The sequence below is a fragment of the Phyllobates terribilis genome, unplaced genomic scaffold (genome assembly GCF_046119375.1).
Source record: "Phyllobates terribilis strain yellow unplaced genomic scaffold, ASM4611937v1 Scaffold_3__8_contigs__length_932513732, whole genome shotgun sequence".
NCBI classification, from domain to species: domain Eukaryota; kingdom Metazoa; phylum Chordata; class Amphibia; order Anura; family Dendrobatidae; genus Phyllobates; species Phyllobates terribilis.
In genome coordinates, this window is record NW_027362763.1 from 460141486 (window position 1) to 460164149 (window position 22664).

Genomic DNA, 22664 nt, shown 5'->3' on the forward strand with positions numbered 1-22664 from the left:
ATCACCCTGCCAAATAAACAAAATGTCGTCTATATAGCGGAGCCACATGAGGACGGATGACATCATCTGCGTGCCCTCGTCGCCAAAAATTGTTCTTTCCCAATAACCCATAAAAAGGTTTGCGTACGAGGGCGCGCAGGCCGCCCCCATTGCTGTGCCCCGCTTCTGCACATAGAACTGATCTTTAAAAACAAAAAAATTATGTGTGAAGATGTACTCCAGCAGCTCGACCACCAACTCACATGTTCGGCCATCCCTGTTGCTCATTCCGAGGAAGAAGCGGACCACTTCTATACCCTGCCCATGATCTATACAAGTTTAAAGAGCCTCTACATCTGAGGTTACAAGTATCATATCTGTTTCTAGGGTAATGTTATTAATCTGGGTGAGGACCTCAGTTCAGTCCCTCACATATGAGGGTAAGGTCTGAGCTAAAGGTTTTAGATAATAATCTATGAAGATACAAATGGGTTGACAAACACCCTCCAGGCCCGACACAATAGGGCGTCCTGGGGGCTCCAGAGGGTTCTTATGTACTTTTGGAATGAAGTATATTGTAGGGATCTTGGTAGATTTCACCAATAATCCCTCATATACTTTCTTCGGTATTACACCTTGTGAAAAGGCTTCATAGAGGATCATTTCCAGTTCCGCTGAGAAGCTAGGGAGTGGATTATTTTGAACTTTTAAATATGTATCCCAGTCTTTTAGCTGTTTATATGCTTCTCTTTCATACTTTTCTTTCGGCCACAGTACTACATTTCCCCCCTTGTCCGCCGGTTTGATAACAATGTCATCATATGATTTTAAATCATCCAGAGCTTGACGTTCTGCTCTGGACAGGTTGTCTAACCATTTTCTTGTGGTGATCTTTTGGAAATCATTGGTGACCAAGTTCGCAAAGATCTCCACTGCCGGACAGGCAGACAAGGGGGGAAATGCTGCGGATCTAGGCAGAATATTTGTAGGGAACTTACTTGGTCCTGCCTCTGTTTGTTCTTCACTCAGCCTTTCTAAAGACATCAGGTCATCATCTTCTATTTGGTTGGGGGTCCTGTCTTCCAGATCGTTACTATCCATCCCTTGATTATGTACTTTGTGAAGAACCAATTTTCTCGCAAACAAATTTAGATCTTTTACAGCTGAAAATAAATCAAAAGTATTAGTAGGTGAGAACGTCAGCCCCTTCTCCAACACTTGAATTTGTGCTGGGGAGAGAACATGAGTAGACAAGTTTATTACCTCCATCCTACTTATATTTTTGTTGCTCCATTGGGGGGAGGGTTGTTTTTTCCTTTTGGTACTTTTACTGCAGATCTTAGTACCCTTTGACCTGATGTTTCGCCCTCATCTTCTGTTTGGTCTTCCCCTGAGGTCTGTGATATTATAGAATTTGACCTGGGTTTTGGATCAGGGTTTTTCGGTTTTTTGCCCCCTCGAGATCTTCTTCGCCACCTATAGATGTTATTCTGGCTGAAATCCCTGATGTCCCTCTGAAATTTCTTTGTCTTACTCTCATAGATTTCTGTCTCCCATTTTTTGAAGCTAGTTTCCAATTCCTGATTTAGCTTGCTTAAGGCATCCTTATCAAGAGTCTCCTGCAGATTTTTCTGTAGTTCCTCAATTTCCCCATCCATCTCTGTAATACACTCTGAGTTGAGTTGAGATAGTAAGCCTAAGAAGGTCAAGGAGCAAGATGTAGCTGCCTCCTCCCATTTTTGCCTAAAGCATTCATCTCGAATTTCAAAAGATGGGAACACCTGCGATCCTCAGGTATGGCTGAACTCTGCAAACAGGAAAAATAAAGCTCCACTAGTCAAGTGGATGAAGAGCTCAAATATATCACTTGTGCAAGTCAATGGACAAAGGATACTGTATATGGTGCCCCCCCTCTAGGATGGGATGGAGATGCTTCTCAAAATGGCTTAGTGATTTTGATTGTCAATATTTCCCAGATTATATAGCAAGAGAAGACTTATTGATAATGTACTACTTGGTGCAGTGCAGAATGTGCATCGTATTTCCAAAAATTACTTCTGGGGGCTGAGTCATAGGTGCAGGAAGATTCCATAACAAGGGCCTCCCTTGACAAACATTATCTACGATGGAGTACTATAGTAGTTGTGGCCCTCAGTTGAAGTTTTTAGAAGGCCATCAGTCGGTTATCAACAGTCAGTGTAAATTTTTATTGAATATGTATCCCTTATCTCAGTCACAATGTGGCAAATGCCAAGCGTGTTTTTTTTCCAAATATGGTGACTGACAGTACATTTCTATTGAATATGTATCCACTATCTATCCTGTGACAAGGGCCTCCAATGACAAATATTAGTTTGGTAGGACCACTGTTTATTCCAGATTTGTCCACTGCACAATGTGCATAGGGTTTGTAAAAATTAGCCCTATGGGCTGGGTCATGGTGGACGCAGGAAGCCACCATCCAAAGGGCCTCCAATCACAAATAGTAGTTAGGCTGGAGTAGGAATACTGTCCTGGTTTGTCCACTGCACAATGTGATAGGGTTTGTAAAAATAGCCCTATGGGCTGAGTCATGGTTGATGAAGAAGAAAACAGTTTTTTATGGGAAAGGTGTGATGTTAACAACAGTAGCATGAATCTGCATTTTTGGTGAATTTAGGTTGGCTTGCTGTTATCTGGAGGAATTACAAACAGTGGAGATATCCAGTCCTTGTTGAATTTAATCAGAGTAATGATGTGGTGATTGCCCCAGCGGAACTAAAAACACGCTCTGACACCACACTATCTACCGGGCAGGCCAGCACCTCTAAGATATATAAGAAGAGGTCGGGCCAAGAGTTCAGCTTAGACACCCAATAATTAAAGGGAACTGAAGCGCCAAAAAGGACGCATGTATGGTCACTTAAGTACCCCTTGACCATATTCTGGTACTTATCCCTCCTTGGCATTGTTACAGGCACAGATAGCCCTTCCTGTTGTGCTGGTTTATTGAAAATTTCCCAATTTGTGCACATTTTCCCCCCACCTCTGTTGGAGCTGGTGTTCATGTCTCTCCCGATTATCCCTTGGTGTTGAAAAGAGCCGGTACCTCTGCCACCAGCATTGTCTGAGGGTGATGTTTTCAGCAACTGACCTACAACGGCCCTCTTGAATGATTCCATTGTAAACCTCTTTGGTGACTCCAAAAGGAGAGAAGGAAATTTCTCCTTGTACCGTGGATCGAGAAAGGTGGCCAACCAGTATAGGTTGTTGGATAAAATGTTTATCATGTGAGGGTCTTGCCACAGACACTCACACATGAACTGGGCCCTGTGGACCAAGCTGCAAAAAGGCAAATAATCTGTGTCCCCAACAGTAGAAACAGTACCCATCCTCTCCTCATGCTGACTCGCCACCTACTCCTCCTCAATCTCCTTCTCTCCAGCCCATCCAGGCTGGACAGACATGAAACTTGGGTTGGGTGTCCCCTCTGTAGCTTTACGAGTCCTCTCAGTAGCACAGAAAAACAAGTCCTCTCCCTTCTCATCCTGCTCATCTTCCTCCTCATCACCCAATGTTGCCTCAGAATATTGGCTAGGCTGGGTAATATCACCCTTTGAGAAATCTGGCTCTATACCAACTTGCTGGGCACTCAAAGCTTACTCTTTGAGATTATATAGTGATTGTTTTAAAAGACACAGCAGCGGGATGGTTACGCTGATAACAGCCTGATCACCGCTCACGAGGTTGGTGCAGTACTCAAAGTTCTCAAGAACCTCACAAATGTCAGCGATCCACACCCACTAGACAGTTGTTATGTGTGGTGGCTGACTCTCAGTCTGACAGGCATGTTGAAGCTGGTATTCAGCTACTGCCCTCTGCTGTTCACTAATCCTCACCAACATATGATATGTTGAGTTCCACCGCATGGGCAGTACACAAATGAGTCGGTGACTTGGCAAATTCAAGTACTTTTCCAGCGCGTATGAGCAGCAAAAGCGGTAGAGGAATAGCGAAAATTGGCACTAATACTGCGCACCTTCTCAAGTAGGTACAGCAAGTCACGCTTAGTTTTCAGAAATTTCTGAACAGCTAGATTCAGCACATGAGCCATGCATGGCACGTGTACCAGCTTGTCAATCTTTAAAGCCACCACCAGGTTACGCCCATTATTGCAGACGACCAGACCGGGTTGGAGGTGCAGCGGAGAGGGGAGAGCCGCTGCTCGGTCTGTTGTTTTAAAGCTTGCCACAGTTCTGTTGCAGTGTGTGCTTTCTGACCTAAATAGATCAGCTTCAGCAGAGCGTCTTGCCACTTTGCCGATGCGCTGCTGCACAGGTCCCAGCTTGGAAGTGATGGGGAGGGTAATTCAGTAGAGGATAAGGAGAAGGAGAAAGGGAGAGAGGAAGTGGAATATGAAGAGGCGGAAACCCTGACAGAAGTTGGGCTCGCTATTCTGGCAGGGAACAGGAGGAAAATGGGCTGGTGTGTGCTTGGCAAGCAGTAGAAAATGTTTGGACTACTGCTTTGTGTAGGCACTAAATGCTTTTTTAAGTGGACAGAAGGCAGGCCGTCACCTCAAGAACAACGGGAAAAATGGACTGGTGCATGCTTTGTTGCAGGCAGAAAAAAATGTTTAGACTACTGCTTTGTGTAGCGCACTAAAGACTTTTTAAGTGGACTAAAGTGGACAGAAGGCAGGCTGTCACCCCAAAAACAGCGGGGAAAATGATCTGGTGCGTGCTTTGTAGCAGACAGTAGGAAATGTTTGGACTACTGCTTTGCGTTGGGCACTAACCGCCATTTTAAGTGGACTAATGTGGACAGCAGAAGCCAGGCTCTGACCCCTAAAACAGCAGGGAAAATAGACCGGTGCTTTTTAAAAAAAAAAGCAGCACAAAATGCTACTACTCTGTGTGCTTGAAAAATATTGCTTTACCTCTGACAAGAGCAGTTTTAAGATGGACACTGGAAGAACACTTAAACCTCTCACTACCTAATACACAATCTCTCCCTCCCTGTAATCTGACTTTGTTGTGTGGTATTACGGAGCTAGTGAGTGGCTCCTTTACACACTAAACTAGTATACACTGCAGGTAGCCCTTAAAAGGGCTATTGTTTTACCAAGAGGCCTAAACACTCTCCCTAGCAGCTCAGCGATCTCTCCCTATGCTTGTAGAACGCAGGCTCCAGACGCAATGTGCACAAAATCGTGGTGGCAAGGTTTAAATAGACCCTATGACGCTGGGCGGCCAACCAATCAAAGTAATGCCACCACCAATATGTCTGCGGCATTACTGTGATTGGTTAAGAAGCCCAGCATGTTTAGTGGCTGCAAATGAGGCGCCAAAACTGCAGGGCGGAACATCCGAATATAGCGAGGCGAGTACACAAATACTTGCAATATAACGAGTAACCAGAATACCGTTCTATCCATGCGAATAGTAACGAATATACTCATTCATCACTAATATCAACCTAAATTTACAATAATTATAAAGTATCATGTGTCACAAAACAAATGTCTCAAAATCAATGGGATATGTTGAAGCATTCCAGAGTTATTACTACATAAAGTGACACTGGTCAGATTTTAAAAAATTGGTCCGTTCAATAAGGTGTTAAAACATTTTAAAGCAAAATCCACATGTAATACATGCAAAATTTGCTGTGTATTCACCACAGAAAAACAGCAAGTTCCATGACTTAATATTTCAAATGGGTGCAGGGTGCGGACAGAACCTAAGTAGACTTAGTAGTTCTGCATCAGCAATGAAAATAGAAATTATAGATAAATACAAATAATAAAACTTAACACAAAAGCAAAAAAGAATTCTGGATGGAACCTGTTCTATATGGCATTTTTCATTTTTAATTATTTTATAATTTAATCCATAGTGTAAAAGCATTTCTTGTATTTAAAAATGAACCTTAAAATTTAAAATAATGCAGGCTAACAAGTGGACACTGGTCATTTGCATTTAATTTGCATCTAATATTGGAATGTACTTGGACATCTGTTGATGAGTGATATCCTCAAGTGGAAAATGAGCAATTTGTGAAGACAAGAGTTTGCTGCCAATGGAAATAGTGAGTCTGTGATTTGCCATTGGCATTTAACATTTAAGCAGCTACCGCAAAGTATATTTAGGAAAAAAGTGCATTTAATTTGCATTAATCATAAAATACAGTGGACATTAACCAACAATGAGAATTGTTAGAATTCCGATATTCTGCCACAGCACATGTATACATGAAGCATTAGTCATGCGTTATGTTAATTTAACATAATATGGGACATAATTTATCAGGACATCAAAATAATAGCTTTTGCTGCATTTCCCCATCAGAATGAGGATATGCACAATGGACACCACTGCTATGTATGCACTCCATTAAAGCTAATTGAATATAGATGATACAATTAACCTGCTTCTCAGAGTAGAGCTTTAACACTTAATGCAAAATTCTAATAACAATAAAATTGCAAAATTAGGAGTAAATGTGCTGTATAATTTAAATTCACTCTACTTCTTGCTCACAATGCAATTATAAAAGTTACAAATATGCTAATCATGCCATAATAGGTATCATTTAAACAAATATGCTCATGTTTTTTTCTTTAAACTCTTGTATTTTAGGATATCAGAGAACATATCACTTGGTATTTTATTTAATTATACTTGTTTTGCTGTTTGGTAGTTGTAAAGTTTAAAAGGTAGCCTCACAGCATAAAAGTCTTTAGAAGTAAAAATAAACCATATAATTCCATTATATTTATGTAGATTAGAAAAAAGAATTTGTCACATTTTTTCCTGCTCACATAAGCTGACATAATGGGATGCTATTGCCATTATATGAAAGGGAGACAGCTAGAGATGAGTGAATCAGGCAAAATTCTGATTTGCCTGTTCGCGCAAATTTTCCAGGGAAATTTGGTTTGCAGATAAGTTATTCCTCTTGAGTTGAATGTTCCTTATTATACATAATAAATGTAAAAGCAAACTAAAGATATATAAAAAAATACTTATATTTACCTTACCGCTCACCTCTCAAGTCTCTCTGCTCCTCGTTATCCCTGACCAATTGTCTTGATCGAAGGCTGGATTGGGGCGTCTCTGAATGTGAACCTGTGTACACATGCAACAAATATCTCAGGCCTTATCAAAGCCAGAAGTCCCAGCCTAGCACGAAGAAGCACAGGGATTCAGAGCTCAGCGTCAGGGATAAGAAGATGTGCCAAGGACCTGACAAGTGGCAGTGCAAAGCAGTATGTCCAGAGAAGTGAGACATCAGATGAGCATTTTTTGTTTTACCCTTTGATGGCCATTTATAATTTAACACAATGGCTGCCAGTGTGGAATCCGTGCCGAAGCACATTACAAAAAATTAGCATTTTGGCAAATGCAAAAATGTATAATAATTTTGTAGAATTTAATTCCACTCGAATATATCCCTTGCTCTCTAGTTACCACAGATGAGACCTCATGTTCAACATACGTATTTAATAAGCATTAAAGTGTTTTTTATTATTTTATTATGTATCTATTATTGTTTGCTAAGCAGGTGTGGACACATACACTGACGAGCAAAGAGGTTACAATGTTTAAACTTTTGACTTTCATGCTCCATATCTCACCTTCCACTACTGCTTTAAAAATGAGACTACCATCGTTTTATAGACAATCAACTTGGCTATCTCATACATAAATTTGACTTGCAACTACTTAGCATATGATTAGTTATGCAGATTTTTCTCATGTCACTGCATTTTTACTGTTTTGCTCCTTGTGGTGGAAAAAACTTTTGCTTCCTGTATACCATAAATTACAATCTGTTCTCACATTCCTTAACAGCTCAGCGTGTTATTACGTCTATTCATAAAAGAGAAACAGCATCATCCAGCTCTTCAAAAGCAGTCTTTCAGCCAAGAAAATTGCCAAACTGCATCATGTGAGTGCCATGACATTTTGAAGAATACAAAATGAAGTTCGTACATTCAAAAGCCATGAGGTGGACATCCAGGCAAAATATCGGAGTCAACAAGTCGGCTTATCACAAGTTCTATCAGTTCTTGCATGACAAACTCGGCAGTGGAGGTGGCTCATATGCTTCATAATAGTAAGATCACAGACATCCATGCAAGCACTGTGCAAACACTAATGCAAAATACTGACCAAATACTGAAAGTGTGAACATGGCCTCACTCTGAGATCAGTTTATAGATGCTGCATATGGAAGTGTTTGGGGAAGAGGAAGGGAGACGGAGGAAGTACTAGTCGCTCATTACTGCAAGCTGGAACTATTTGAAACCAATGCTACTTTCTCCAGCTCTTTTCAAAAGAATATTTCCCATTTGCATTTCAAAGAGATGAGTGAACCTTTCAAGATTTGGTTTGGACCGGCGAACATCCCGATGTTCGTCGAACAGTTCGCCGAACTATCCGAATCCCACTGAATTCAATGGGAGGAAAAACCAAAAGCTTAGACCTTCAAGGGGGCCCAAAAGCTGCTAAAACAGCTCAAATTAGGGGCAGACACCGGGAAAAGTGGCATAAATTGACCCAGAGTACAAATAGTATAATTGTGCAGCATGGATGCATGGGACAGGGCCTAGGACAAGGCTTGCTCCAGCATTTCTAGCTTAAACATTGATTAGTAACAGGTGGAAGTCCATTTTTCCATTTTAGAGAAATTTACTGTAGAAATTGTATGTTACTGAGTCGCAAGTGCAGTAGAACAATGCGCTTGTTTCTCTCCTTATTGCCCGCCTACCGCTGACTCATGTATCTGACTGACTGGTGACTCATCTCAAGGACCTGCCCTCCCTGACTGAGATCTCTCTCAAGCACCATCAGTGTCTGGGGTGGCACATGCACAGATAAATACACTTGGTCAATCATGAGCCGCCCAAGACACTGATGGCGCTTACGATGTCACTGACACAGCAGTTATTTGTCAGAGACATGCAGTGGGTGAGGAATTTTCCTGTCTTCCTGTGCTTGTGACTAATTAGCATACGATTTCCACAAAATATTTCACTAAAATTGGAAAATGGATTACTACAAGCAAGGTACGTATTTACCGGTAATCAGAATTAAAGTTACATATATGCCTTTAGTTTACAATCCTGGAGACAGATTCCTTTTGTACAGATTATTATCTTGCATTATAATAATTATATGATATCAAAATAAAATTAACCATGAAGTTCAAAAGAATGACAAGGTGCAACAATGTTTACCAATAGAAACAAACACTTATGTACAACGCATAAGTAAAAAATTATTTGCTCCTTAGAAACTGTTCCCCTGAAAGTGTATTGTTTTATTTCCAAAATTGGATTGTATTGATGTAATCACTATCCTACACCCTTTTGTGAGTATGCTGATTGCATTTTAGAATACAAAAAATTATGACTAGTTTCATACTACATCTTGATTACTGTGTTGTATACAAAAACACCTTTTATTTGGAGAGGATCCTGTTAGGAGACTATCATTTTTATGGCATATACTCTATGCCCCATGGAATTTTTGGTCAGCAGATTAGACAAGAGGCAAGAACCGTCCCAGTTTGCCATAGGCATACTGTTTTGTCTACTCTCCAGTGTACCAATAGAGGGGGTTATTTAGTACAGTAGGTGGGTCTGTAATGCCCGAGCAGACCAAATTGTTTACAAACACTGGCATGACAGTCAGACAGTCATATGCCCACCAAAATGAATGAACAAGGAGGAAACTAGGGAGCAAAAAAGCACAAAAGGTTTTTTTTTTCGGTGGTAAACGAATAATAGATGTAGAATACTTGCTCACCTAATGGGGTTGTGAGACACAACACTTTTTAAGCAACTAAACCAGCTGCTGCACGCCTCGGATCCAAAAACCAAAATGATTTTCAAAGAGGAGGTATAAGTGGTTTTTCTGCAGTGCTGGTAAAGCTCCATGGATGAAACCAGGACATACAGGATGAAGAAATCTGTGGTTTTAATATCCACACATTTCAAAGTTTTCCAACTTCTACCTCAGCATACAACCACAGTGAAAATCTACAGACAAAAAAATCTGTTTATATGGGCCGCTAGTATTTGAATAAAAGCCTAAAAAGACACATGATGTGTCAAAGTTCAAATTCAACCTATTTCTACTTGACCAGAAACAATCATACATAGGATTAAAATAAAGACATGTAACACTAAATTAAATGAACTATAAGAAGCATAATTAAAAAGAACATGCAAAAAATGTATAAATAAAGAGAATTCTTTTTAAAACAATGATAATAAAAACAAGAAGAAAGAAAAAAGTTTTTTTTTAAATATATATATGAGAATACATACAAACCCATGGGATTCAAACCAGTTCCCATTCTTCTAATGCCTGTGGGAATGAGCTTCTACACAAGTGAATGTGTGCGTGAATAGAGGAATGAGAGCAGATAGAAGGAATTGTGTATCTGAAAGAATTATTTGATGCAAAAAGGAATAAGTGACACTGCAAACATTTCTTTAATGTAGCTAATGTGTATTCAATTATTCGTATTGCTTTCTGTTATTATGTTTTTATGTGGAATAGAAGGTAACATCATCATGAAGTCAATAGTCGGCAGACAATACCGATCAGTGAATAACTGGATGCGGTGATCTTTAGGTTGTCCCACCAAGATATGTCAGTGAAAAGAAGAGCATTCTAACAGTGTGGTGATGGAAAAATAAGCCATTTAACAAATATTAAATATTGATAAAAAATATATACAATGATTAAAATGAATAAAAGTTGAAAAGTGCTGAAAAATGTGTAGCTGTTTTTATTTATGAAAACTGGAATGAACAAAAACTGATGAATAAATAAATATACAGTACAGTTGAATGAATACATAGTACAGTATTGTGATTGGGTAGCAGTAATTATTTTATTTATAATATTACTATGTAGTGAATAAGATGTAGAAAATAGCACCATTTGAAAAGCGCTGGAGTAGAGCGGTGAAGTAGGTGTAGAACTTTGAAAAGAAAGAGATACAGAGAATAGCATCACTTGAAAGTAGAGCAGTGACATAGGCATGGGAGTTAAGTCAATGGGAAACCAGCTCACAGTAGATACATTTGTTGTATTCGAAAAGTCTCTGCTGCTGCGTGCGATAGTAGATCAACGATGACATGAGTGTGGGAACTGGGTCAATGATAATGTGAGTGTGGGAACTGGGTCAGAAAAACTTGAGCTACAGAAAAAAAGGTAATAAGATTAGGAGCTTCATTACCTCTAACTAGCATTATTAAACTGAATGGATTAAATGTCGCTACATAGTCCTACCATACGATTATCAATGGCATAGAGCACTGATTACAATCTGTTCATTAAGCAATTGTTACCCTAGTATTATCAAGCTTAGTATTTTCATAAAAGGTTAAAAATTACACATAGAAATATAATAAACACACATATTGAAATGTACATGTGGATCTCACTAAATTAAAATATCATCAAAATATTAATTTATTTCAGTCTTTCAATACAAAAAGTGAAACTCCTATATTATATAGAGTCATTACAAACAGAGTGATCTATTTCAAGTGTTTATTTCTGTTAATGTTGATGATTATGGCTTGCAGCCAATGAAAACACAAAAGTCATTATCTCAGTAAATTAGAATACTTTATAACAACAGCTTTAAAAAATGTTTTTAATATCAGAAATGTTGGCCTACTGAAATGTATTTTCAGGAAATGCACTAAATACTTGGTCAGGGCTCCTTTAGCATCAATTACTGCATCAATGTGGTGTGGCATGGAGGCGATCAGCCTGTGGCACTGCTGAGGTCTTATGGAAGCCCAGGTTGCTTTGATAGCAGCCTTCAGCTTGTCTGCATTGTTGGGCCTGGTGTCTCTCCTCCGCCTCATGACAATACCCCATAGATTCTCTATGAGGTTAAGGTCAGGCGAGTTTTCAGGTCAATCAAGCACAGTGAGAGTGTTGTTTTTAAACCAGGTATTGGTACTTTTGGCAGTGTGGACCGGTGCCAAGACCTGCTTGAGAAAGAAATGTCCATCTCCAAAAAGCTTGTCGGCAGAGGGAAGCATGAAATGCTCTAAAATTTCCTGGTTGACGGCTGCGCTGACTTTGGTATTGATAAAACACAGTGGACTTACACCAGAAGATGACATGGCTCCCCAAACCATCACTGATTGTGGAAATTTCACACTAGACCTTAAGCAGCTTGGATTGTGTGCCTCTCCACTCTTCCTCTAGACTCTGGGACCTTGATTTCCAAATAAAAATTGGAAATGAGGGACCTTGTGGAGTGTGTCAATGACTTCCTTCTGGAAATCTGTCAAGTCAGCAACCTTCCCCATGACTGTGGAGCCTACTGAAACAGACTAAGGGACCTTTTTCAAACCTTAGGAATGCTTTGCAGGTGTTTTTTGTTAATTATTTTAATTTACTGAGATAACGACTTTTGTGTTTTCATTGGCTATAAGCCATAATTATCAACATTAACAGAAATAAACACTTGAAATAGATCACTCTGTTTGTAATGATTCTATATAATATATGACTTAAACTTTTTGCATTGAAGAACTGAAATAAATTAACTTTTTGATGATATTCTAATTTAGTGAGATGCACCTGTATATCAAATAAAAGCATTCATGACTTTATTGAGCTCATTGAATCTACGTGTATTAAGTTTATATATCCAGTATATTTATTTTCTATTTAATTGTTCTATGCAATTTTGCGTATCTTGAGATATGCTTTCAATGGGAAAAATATGCAGTTTGTAATCTAGTGACTAGAGATGAGCGGTGTTCGACTCGAACTGTTCGCTAATCTCAAATTCGAGCTGTTTTGAACGGCATTCGAGCCGTTCGGCGAACACGAACGATTTGAAAAAAATCCGGCTGTTCGAGGTTATGTTCGATAACTGTTCGTGCACCAAAATCATAACTGGATTTTTTCACAGTAATGCTGATAATCAATGTTAATACGCAGTTTGAGCGTACAGCGGGGCGGGGGGAGGGGCAGGGGATGGATCTCTGCAGAAATAATGAAGATCTCCATTTTTTTTTCTCTTTCCCGCATTTACAGTGGGGAGGTGCAATTTGTCAGCCTATCAGCAGCGCACACACGGAGCGAACTGCTGTGTAGGTCACATGTCCTTGTCCTCTAAGACCCAGCCATTTTCCCCGTCGCCACCATTTTCTCACTGCTGCAGCTGCATGTTAGACGGCACCGCTGTTGCTGTGTGCGCTATACTTTCAGTGTTAACTACAAGCCAGTTTTCTCTGAAATCTACAGATAGCTTGGGAGTAGGGAATAGTTGTGATTGCAGTCCTTTTGATGACTAGGTTACAGCATTTCCTACGACTTTTAGCAGGCAGGTCTGTGCTCTTAAATAGATAGGTTGGGAGTAGGGACTAATTGTAATTGCAGTCCTTTTGAGGACTATTTTACAGCATTTCCTAGGACTTTTTGCCAGGCAGGTCTGTGCCAGTGCTGTGCAAGTGTTTTTCACAGCATTTGGCTAAATCTAGCTAAGCAAATCCTTTTTGGCCTCTTGCAGTGTGTGTTAGTCAGTGGAGTAGCGTATCTGTGTTGCAAGTTACACCACATGTGTATAGAATACAATTTTTTTTACTGCACCTAGTGAAGTAAAACCTTTGGGCATAGCATCATTCTATTAGGCCATCTAAACTAAGCTCCACCAGCTTGCAAATTAGTAATAATTTTTATCTGCATCTAGCTTGGAAAATAATTTTGGGCTTGTAGCAGTGTGTGGGACTTATTCTTAGTCCATCTATACTAAGCTCCTCCAGCTTGCAAATTACAAATAATTTTTATCTGCATCTAGCTCGGAAAATAATTTTGGGCTTGTAGCAGTGTGTGGGACTTATTCTTAGTCCATCTATACTAAGCTCCTCCAGCTTGAAAATTACAAATAATTTTTATCTGCATCTAGCTCGAAAAATAATTTTGGGTTTGTAGCAGTGTGTGGGACTTATTCTTAGTCCATCTATACTAAGCTCCTCCAGCTTGCAAATTACAAATAATTTTTATCTGCATCTAGCTTGGAAACTAATTTTGGGCTTGTAGCAGTGTGTGGGACTTATTCTTAGTCCATCTATACTAAGCTCCTCCAGCTTGCAAATTACAAATAATTTTTATCTGCATCTAGCTCGAAAAATAATTTTGGGATTGTAGCAGTGTGTGGGACTTATTCTTGGTCCATCTATACTAAGCTTCTCCAGCTTGCAAATTACAAATAATTTTTATCTGCATCTAGTTCGGAAACTAATTTTGGGCTTGTAGCAGTGTGTGGGACTTATTCTTAGTCCATCTATACTAATCTGCTCCAGCTTGCAAATTACAAATAATTTTTATCTGCATCTAGCTCGGAAAATAATTTTGGGCTTGTAGCAGTGTGTGGGACTCATTCTATTAGTCCATCTATACTAAGCTCCACCATCTGTGTTTGTAATAAAATTGTTTACTGCATCTAACCCAGTGTAATGCACACGCCCGGACAGACTGGCGTGTGCGTGTTTAGTAGTGATTCCACTGGACCGTGCCGGAGAGTGAATGCCTGGAGGGGCGTAGCTAAGTATCCACCCGATCCGACCAGGGTCGCATGACGGCATACGACGCCAGTGCACCAAGGAGGAACCGAGCAGAGAGACCAGGTGCTACTCCAGGACAGACCCCGGACACGGCTGTTGACCCACACAGGGGAATACAGGAACAGGCAGGTTAGACTGGCACACAGACTGCTGGGTTTAGGCAGACATGGCTGGTATGCAGACTGGCGGATGCTGGTAAGCACGACTGGTATGCAGGCAGGGAGGTACTGGCAGGTACAACAGGTTGGATCACTGAGTGGATAGTACCCAGTACAGACTGGGACTCAGGAACAGAACCGCAGATGCGGTGGACAAACACAGCAGAGTGAGGCCACCCAGAGCGGCGAGCAAGAGCAGAACAAGACGAGACCGCCTGGAGCGGTGAGCAAGAGAAGAGCAGGACAAAACCACCTGGAGCGGTGAGCAAGACGAGACTGCTGAAGCAGTGAGCAAAGGGTCAGAGCAGAGCGAGACTGCCGGAGCAGCGAGCAAAGGGTCAGAGCAGAGCGAGACTGCCGGAGCAGCGAGCAAAGGGTCAGAGCAGAGCGAGACTGCCGGAGCAGCGAGCAAAGGGTCAGAGCAGAGCGAGACAGCAGGAGCAGCGAGCAAAGGGTCAGAGCAGAGCGAGACTGCCGGAGCAGCGAGCAAAGGGTCAGAGCAGAGTGAGACTGCCGGAGCAGCGAGCAAAGGGTCAGAGCAGAGCGGAAACCGCAGGAGCGGTGAGCAAGGCAGAGCAGAGGGGACAGGGCTCTGTTCAAATGGAACAGACAGGAAGGGAAAGGCAGAACCAGGTACACACAAGATACTTGCAATGAAGTAGCGAGTGGACTCTAAACTCACAAACGGGAGTACAGGGACAACGAGTAGGAGTTAGGTATAGGATCAGATTCTGCAGGAAAAGGGAAGGTACGGACATAGAGAAAAACAGGTAACAGGCAGTATTCAGACAAGAACAGACACAGCAACAATATACAGGAGCGGGTCTAGGTATGCGGCCCCTAGAAGGCGGAAAGAACAGGCTAGGAGCGAGGTCAGACTGGCCTGGAAATACAGCCTCCAGGATAGGCAGAAGACAACAGGCTAGAAGATAGTTCAGACAGGACACAGTTCAGACACGGTAACTGATACCGCAAGGCAGGAAACATAGACAGGACCTGGCACATCAGTGACTAGAAGCCAAGTGACAGAACACAATGCTCAGGCATGGATTCCAGGGAGGAGCTGGGTTAAATACCAGGTGACAGACAGCAATAGGCTGAGGACGCACAAGGGGTGTGCCTGCAGCAGCTACAAGAAGCAGGAAGTGATCGGGCACCGCCCTTAAGCAGCAGAAACAGAGGCAAGCAGACAGCATGGAGGAAAGCCAGAGAGATAGTCTGGACTGGAAATCAAGTACGCGCTCTTGCACAGTGGGAGATGGACCACTATGCAAGGATGCCGCCAGGTATGTTACACCCAGCCAATCCTTTTGGGCTAATACCACAGTTTGGCCACTCAGCTCTGCTCGGTTCCCATCCATCGTTTTTTGTGCAAACAATTCCAGAGTTGTCAATTAGTTATCCACCAAAATGAGAGGAAAAAGGCCTGCTGCTGGTGGAAAGGGTAATAGGCGAGTTGGGAAGGGAAAAAAAGGTTGTGTCCGTGGTGTAGGTGTTAAAGCAACAGTAACATCTGCAGAAGAAAGACCATCTTCCAGCCAAACTAAGATGTCTACTTCTTTTAGCGGACAATGTGATACGATCCCTTTCTTACGGCCACGCCAATCGCTACAAATTCCAGATGAGGCGCAAAAACAGCAGGTGCTTCAACGGATATCAAGTGCTCCTTTAAGTGGGCTCTCCTCCACTTCAACTTCAACATCACAAATACTCCAGTCCTCAGAGGTGTCACACCAATCGCACTTGCTTCCTCAAAGCTCCCAAGTCTCCAGCTGCCCGTCTGAGTATGGGGTAGAACATGTGGTTGAGTCTGCAGAGCTGTTTACTCATTCTACAGCCTAAGAATCAGAGGTCGGCTCCAGAGCTTCTGTGAATCCAGACGAGGAAATGATCTGCACTGATGCTCAGAATCTTTATGAGTCGGATCCAGGACCAGAAGCAGAAGGTTCTGACCATAATGTAGACCCTCGTTCCCAAACTGTAACTCCTGTTGGTGGAGACAATGAGGAAGACGATGATGAGACTCAAATACCTGATTGGAGCGACAACTTGAGTGTTTTGTCAGGGCAGGAAGAGGTTGGCTCTGAGGACGACGGGTGTGAGAACACACAGGGTGATGATGACGAGGTTGCAGATCCCACTTACTGTCAACCCACAGTCAGCCAGTCGATGAGGTCAGCAGAGGAGGTGGAGGAGGATGCTAGTGACGACGAGGTCAGGTTGCGCCTTCCTGGACAGAGACGTAGTACTGTAAGCACATCAACAACTGCATCCTCAAACACAACTCTGCCTCTGACCACAAGTCGTGGTGGCTCTTCAGGTCGCATGGGTGCTAAGCCTTGCATAGCCTGGGCATTTTTTCAGATCGATAAGGATGACCCAACTTGTGTTATCTGTAACATTTGTCACCAAAAGCTAAGTAGAGGCCAAAAAATACATAGTTTGAGTACTTCATGCATGAACCGTCACATGGATATAAAGCATAAGTTGCAGTGGGAAGCTCACCGTGCTACAATGCGGCCTAGCGGGCCGGGCCAACCACTGTCTGCCCCATCTTGTGCATCCGCGGCCTCTTCATCCTCTGTGACTGGGAGGACAGCAGTCACACCTGTTTTGGGACGCAGACCTGCCACCTCTTTACCCGCAACAGCCAGCGTGATTGGCAGGTCATCATTTTCTTTGGAGGTGGAAACACCAGCTGGTGTTGAGCACTCTCCGACATAGAGAGCACCACCTTTGGATCAAGGCAACCTAACATGTCCGCCTGCATCTTCCTCACAGACTGGCAGTTTGCCTGGGACACCCTTCTCAACCCCGTCTAAGCACAACAGCCTGCCCTCGGTCCCTCAGATGTGGACAAGTAAAAGACCATTTCCTCCTGGCCATGAGAAAGCTAAGAGCTTGACTTTCTCCATATGCAAGCTATTGGCTACAGAAATGCTGCCTTTCCGCCTGGTGGACACACAGGATTTTCGAGACCTTATGTCCGTCGCAGTGCCCCACTACCAGATGCCCAGTCGGCACTACTTCTCAAAGAAAGGTGTGCCTGCACTCCACCAGCATGTCACACACAACATCACCGCTTCTTTGAGAAACTCTGTGTGTGACAGGGTGCATTTCACCACAGACACTTGGACGAGTAGGCATGAACAGGGGCGTTACATGTCGCTGACTGGGCACTGGGTAACTATGATGACAGCAGGACAAGGGGCTGCTGTCCAAGTCTTGCCGTCCCCACGAGTTGTGCATCAATCCTCTTTATCTCGAAGTTCCTCCACTGCTTCTGCCTCCTCAACCTCCTCTTGGTCCTCCACCTGCACCCAAAGCCTGTCTGGTCATGCCACACGCTTTCCAACTGCGCAGAAGGGATCCTGCAGACCTCCTTACTATGCTGGCAGCAGGGCTCAACGTCATCAGGCGGTTTTTACTTTGAAATGTCTGGGAAATGTGAGTCACACAGCTGAGGAGTTGTGGTCTGCTCTGGAGAACCAGTTTCATGAATGTCTGTCTCCACTGGACCTGAAACCAGTGAAGGCCGTGTGCGACAATGCTGCAAACCTGCGTGCGGCCCTTCGCCGGGGCAATGTCACACACGTGCCTTGTATGGCTCACGTGTTGAACCTGGTTGTCCAGCAATTTTTAGCCCACTATCCCGGACTAGATGGCCTTCTGCAGAGGGCACGGTCGCTGTGTGCTCACTTCCGCCGTTCGCATGCCGCAGCTCAGCGACTTACATCTCTACAGAAGTCGTTGGGCCTGCCACTTCACCGGCTAAAATGTGATGTGCCTACCCGGTGGAATTCAACTCTGCACATGTTTCAGCGACTGTGGCAGCACTGACAAGCCCTGGTGCAATACGTTCTGACATATAGCCTGGGCCAACGGGATCCAGAGGTGGGGCAAATCACGCTGGAGGAGTGGTCTCTGATCAGGGACCTATGCACCCTTCTGCACAGTTTTGAAATGGCGACGAAGATGTTTAGTAATGACAATGCCATTATCAGCATGACTATTCCGGTGATTTACATGCTGGAGCACATGTTAAACAGAATTCGGAGTCAGGTGGTGCGACAAGAGGAGGTGGAGGAGGTAGAGGAGGAGGAGTTGTATGCGGAAGGGCTAACATCTGCAAGGTCCAGACGGTCGGCAGCACCAAGGCGGCAGGCATGTGAGGGTGGGGGAGATGGATTTACCGGGGCGCATGGCAGCAGCCAAACTAGTGAGGAAGGTGCAGGAGCCCAGGAAGGAGTGGAGGACGAACTGATGGAAGACTCATCAGATGAGGGAGACCTTGATCACATTTCTGTTGTGCGAGGTTGGGGGGAGAGGGCAGAGGAAGGAAGCATGGTTGTTACCTCGCCACCAACACAACAGGGACTTCGTGCTCCTGGATGCGCCAGACACATGAGTGCCTTCTTGCTACACTACCTGCAACCTGACCCTCGAATTGTCAGAATTCGAAATAATCCTGACTACTGGGTTGCCACACTCTTAGATCCCCGGTACAAAAGTAAATTTGCCGAAATAATTCCTGCCATAGAAAGGGATTCTCGCATGCAGGAGTATCAGCAGAGACTGTTGCAGAATCTTACATGTGCTTTTCCACAAAACACCAGTGGTGCATGTAGTGAATTTCATAGTTCTAACTTGCCAACCGTGGGACTGTCGAGTGTTCAGCACTCAAACCGTAACAGAAACACAGTATCTGCTGGTAACAGCAATTTGGCGGAATCATTTCACAGCTTTTTTAGCCCATCCTTTGCAAGGCCACAGGAGACAAGAAGTCTGACACATAGTCAATGCCTAGAGACGATGGTACAGGAGTATCTCCAAGTAAACATCGAAGCCATGACTGTGTCACTGGACCCTTGTTCTTTTTGGGCTTCCAATCTGGATAAATGGCCGGAGCTCACCACTTACGCCTTGGAGATCTTGTCATGCCCCGCAGCCAGCATTCTCTCTGAACGTGTGTTCAGCGCTGCTGGTGGTGTGCTGACAGATAAGCGCACGCAGCTGTCCACTGAGAATGTAGACAGACTCACGTTCATAAAGATGAACAAATCATGGATCCGCAAGGACTTTTCTACCTCTGTGTCATCCTGGGGAGAGTAAAAGCTTGAGGATTTCGTAAAATCACCTCACCAACCGTTTTAAGCTTTCAAATTACTCATAATTTTTAGCTGCATCTTGTCTGGAAAATAATTTTGGGCCTGTAGCAGTGTGCCGTACTCATTCTATTATGCCATCTATACTACGCTCCACCAGCTTGCAAATTACTAATAATTTTTAGCTGCATCTTGTCTGGAAAATAATTTTGGGCATAGTAGCAGTGCGTGGTACTCATTCTAACCAACCGTTTTAAGCAACTCTGGGGCAATTGATGCCACTTAAGTTGTGTCTGTGCTACAAATTTTTGGAAAAAATGGAGACTCTTTTAGGAGTCCCCTTGCTTTGTTTTACGTGACGTTGCCATCGTCAATTCGAGGTGGGTTGGGTCTCCCAACCCCCATATTAACTGTAAGAAAATACATACCATACACTATGGCTTGGGGTAACACAGATGGTTGAGTCTGAAGAGCTGTTTACTCAGAGGTCTGCTCCAAAGCTTCAGTGTCTGCTAGTCAGCGTAGTAACCCAGCTGCGAAGCAAGCTGCACCGCCTGTGTATCTAATAATGATTTTTAAATGCATCTATCCTAGGCAGACTGTGGGGACCCCTAACCAAACCCAGACGCTCAGCTCCCTAACACCCCCTTTCATTGACAATACAATAATGTTCTCTTACAACTGGATGGGTGAGGATTGGTCACAGCTTTATTAACTGTTTATACTCATTCCATTAGAAATGCATTTTATTTCTAAAATAATTCAGCTTGTTGCAGCATGCTGTAACATTTGTCACCAAAAGCTAAGTAGAGGCCAAAAAATCCATAGTTTGAGCACTTCATGCATGAACTGTCGCATGGATATGAAGCATAAGTTGCAGTGCGAAGCTCACTGTGCTACAATGCGGCCTAGCGGGCCTGGACAACCACCATCTGCCCCACCTGTGTCATCCAGGGGAGACTAAATGCTGCTGCGTATTCTTTTCCAAAAATTTGAGGGAATTACCACGGGAATGGTTTGGAAGAGGTATAAGAGTTTAGGTAGGACGTTCATTTTTAGTATACTTATTCTGCCGAACCAGGAAAAATCCTTCACTGTCCAAGAAGTAAGATCTTTATGGAGTTGTTCAATAAAGAGCCCAAAATTAAGATAAAATAGACGGGAGAGGTCTCTATGAATACGAATTCCTAAGTATTTGATACCCTGTGAGGGCCCGGCAAAGGGAAAGTTGGACTGGATGGAATCCTGTATGGATTTGGGGAGGGAGACATCGAGGGCCTCAGACTTTGCTGCATTGATTTTAAAATTTGACCATGTAACAAAGTGATCTATTTCAGCCACAAGAGCAGGGGTGGATATATGTGATTGAGTGATATATACTAGGACATCATCAGCAAATGCAGAGCACTTGTACTCGGTGCCTCCCCCCTCAATCCACCTAATATTGGGGTTATCACGAATTGATGAGAGCAGGTGCTCCATCACTAGGATGTATAAGAGAGGGTACAGAGGACATCCCTGCCTTGTCCCATTGGTGATTATGAAAGGTGATGAAAATGTTTCATTTATCTTCAGCTTAGCTGACGGATTGCGATACAGGGCCATGATTTTGGCTATAAAAGGGTCCCCTAGACCCCTACCCCAAGCTTTTTAAGAGAATAATATATGGCGTGCCAGGAGACTCTATGGAATGCTTTCTCAGCATCCAACGAGAGTATCTAATTACAAATTTTTAACTGCATCTTGCCCAGGCAATACTTTGGGCCTAGAAGCAGTGTCTGCTAGTCAGCGGATTATCCCACCTGTTAAGCAAGCTACACCACCTGTAGTTTGGACACTTAATTTTTTCAAAGGAAATGCTTCGGGCCCCCGAGACACTCAGTGAAGAGCATCGGGGAGGCACCCCAAGGCACAGGGGCTGGGACTGGCTGTAGGACGCCTTGCGGTGGACCGCCAAGCTCGATCCTTACAAAAGCTTTTTAACTGCAGCAGCTTTAGTGGACGCTACTGGAGCTGGAATTCCCATGGCTGCTGGCATCAGACTTGCCCTCCAATTACAGAGACAATTTAAATTAAAAAGCTTAGACCTGCCTCCACCGCAGGGGGGCTCGCTCGACCCACCAGCGGACAGGCACCAGTATTGGGAGAGGGGGGCTGGCCGTCAGGGTCCACCGCAGCTCTGGCACAAACCGGGCGACACGGAGGTTGCACGGGCAGGAACGGATTGGCCGTGTCAGCTTCGCACCTTTTTGGTTTTAGAAGGGCATGACATGCCTATATCTGTGTCTCCCCCTCCTTTTACTCCTCCACCTCTTTTCTTTTCACATGACTATATGTACTTGTCACTTTTCCATGTGTTAGTTGTGTCTTCTGAGCAGTTTGTCAGCTTTTGGACACCTTTGAAGGTGTTTTCTATGTGTTTCTATGTGTTTTTGTTTGCCTGCCATTGGTTTTAACGGTGTTCAAAGGTGTTCAACGAACAGGTCGATGAACAGTTTGACGAACATACGGGTGTTCGACGAACCAAACCGAACTCGAACACCACGGGGGTGGCTCAACTTTACTAGTGACATGATAGTTAGTAGTACAGTGACGTGATCATTCATGTTTAAGGAATCCTTAAATCCTTGAAACTTTTAACCAATATTCAAAAATAATTCCTTAAACATTCATGTTCACTTGTGTGGCTCATTTCCAATAAGCATTAGGAGAAAGGGAATTGGTTTAAATCCCATGAGTTTGTATGTATACTCATATACAGGGTTGTCCAAAAGTAGGTGGACAGAAAGTGTAATAAGGTTATGAAGGGGGAGATTTATCAAACAT

The 22664-nt window shown here is 43.2% G+C and overlaps 1 long non-coding RNA gene across 1 annotated transcript in view; it reads right to left on the reverse strand.

Annotated features, from left to right (window-relative positions):
* Positions 1 to 984: 984 nt before the first annotated feature.
* The window catches only part of LOC141258172 (uncharacterized), an 84706-nt gene continuing 63026 nt past the window's right edge, over positions 985 to 22664 (reverse strand). Inside the window, exons 2-3 of the long non-coding RNA XR_012318221.1 lie at positions 6996 to 7088; positions 985 to 1142 (exon numbers count right to left, since the gene is read on the reverse strand). This is a non-coding gene — a long non-coding RNA (uncharacterized lncRNA). The remainder of the gene's footprint in view (positions 1143 to 6995; positions 7089 to 22664) is intronic.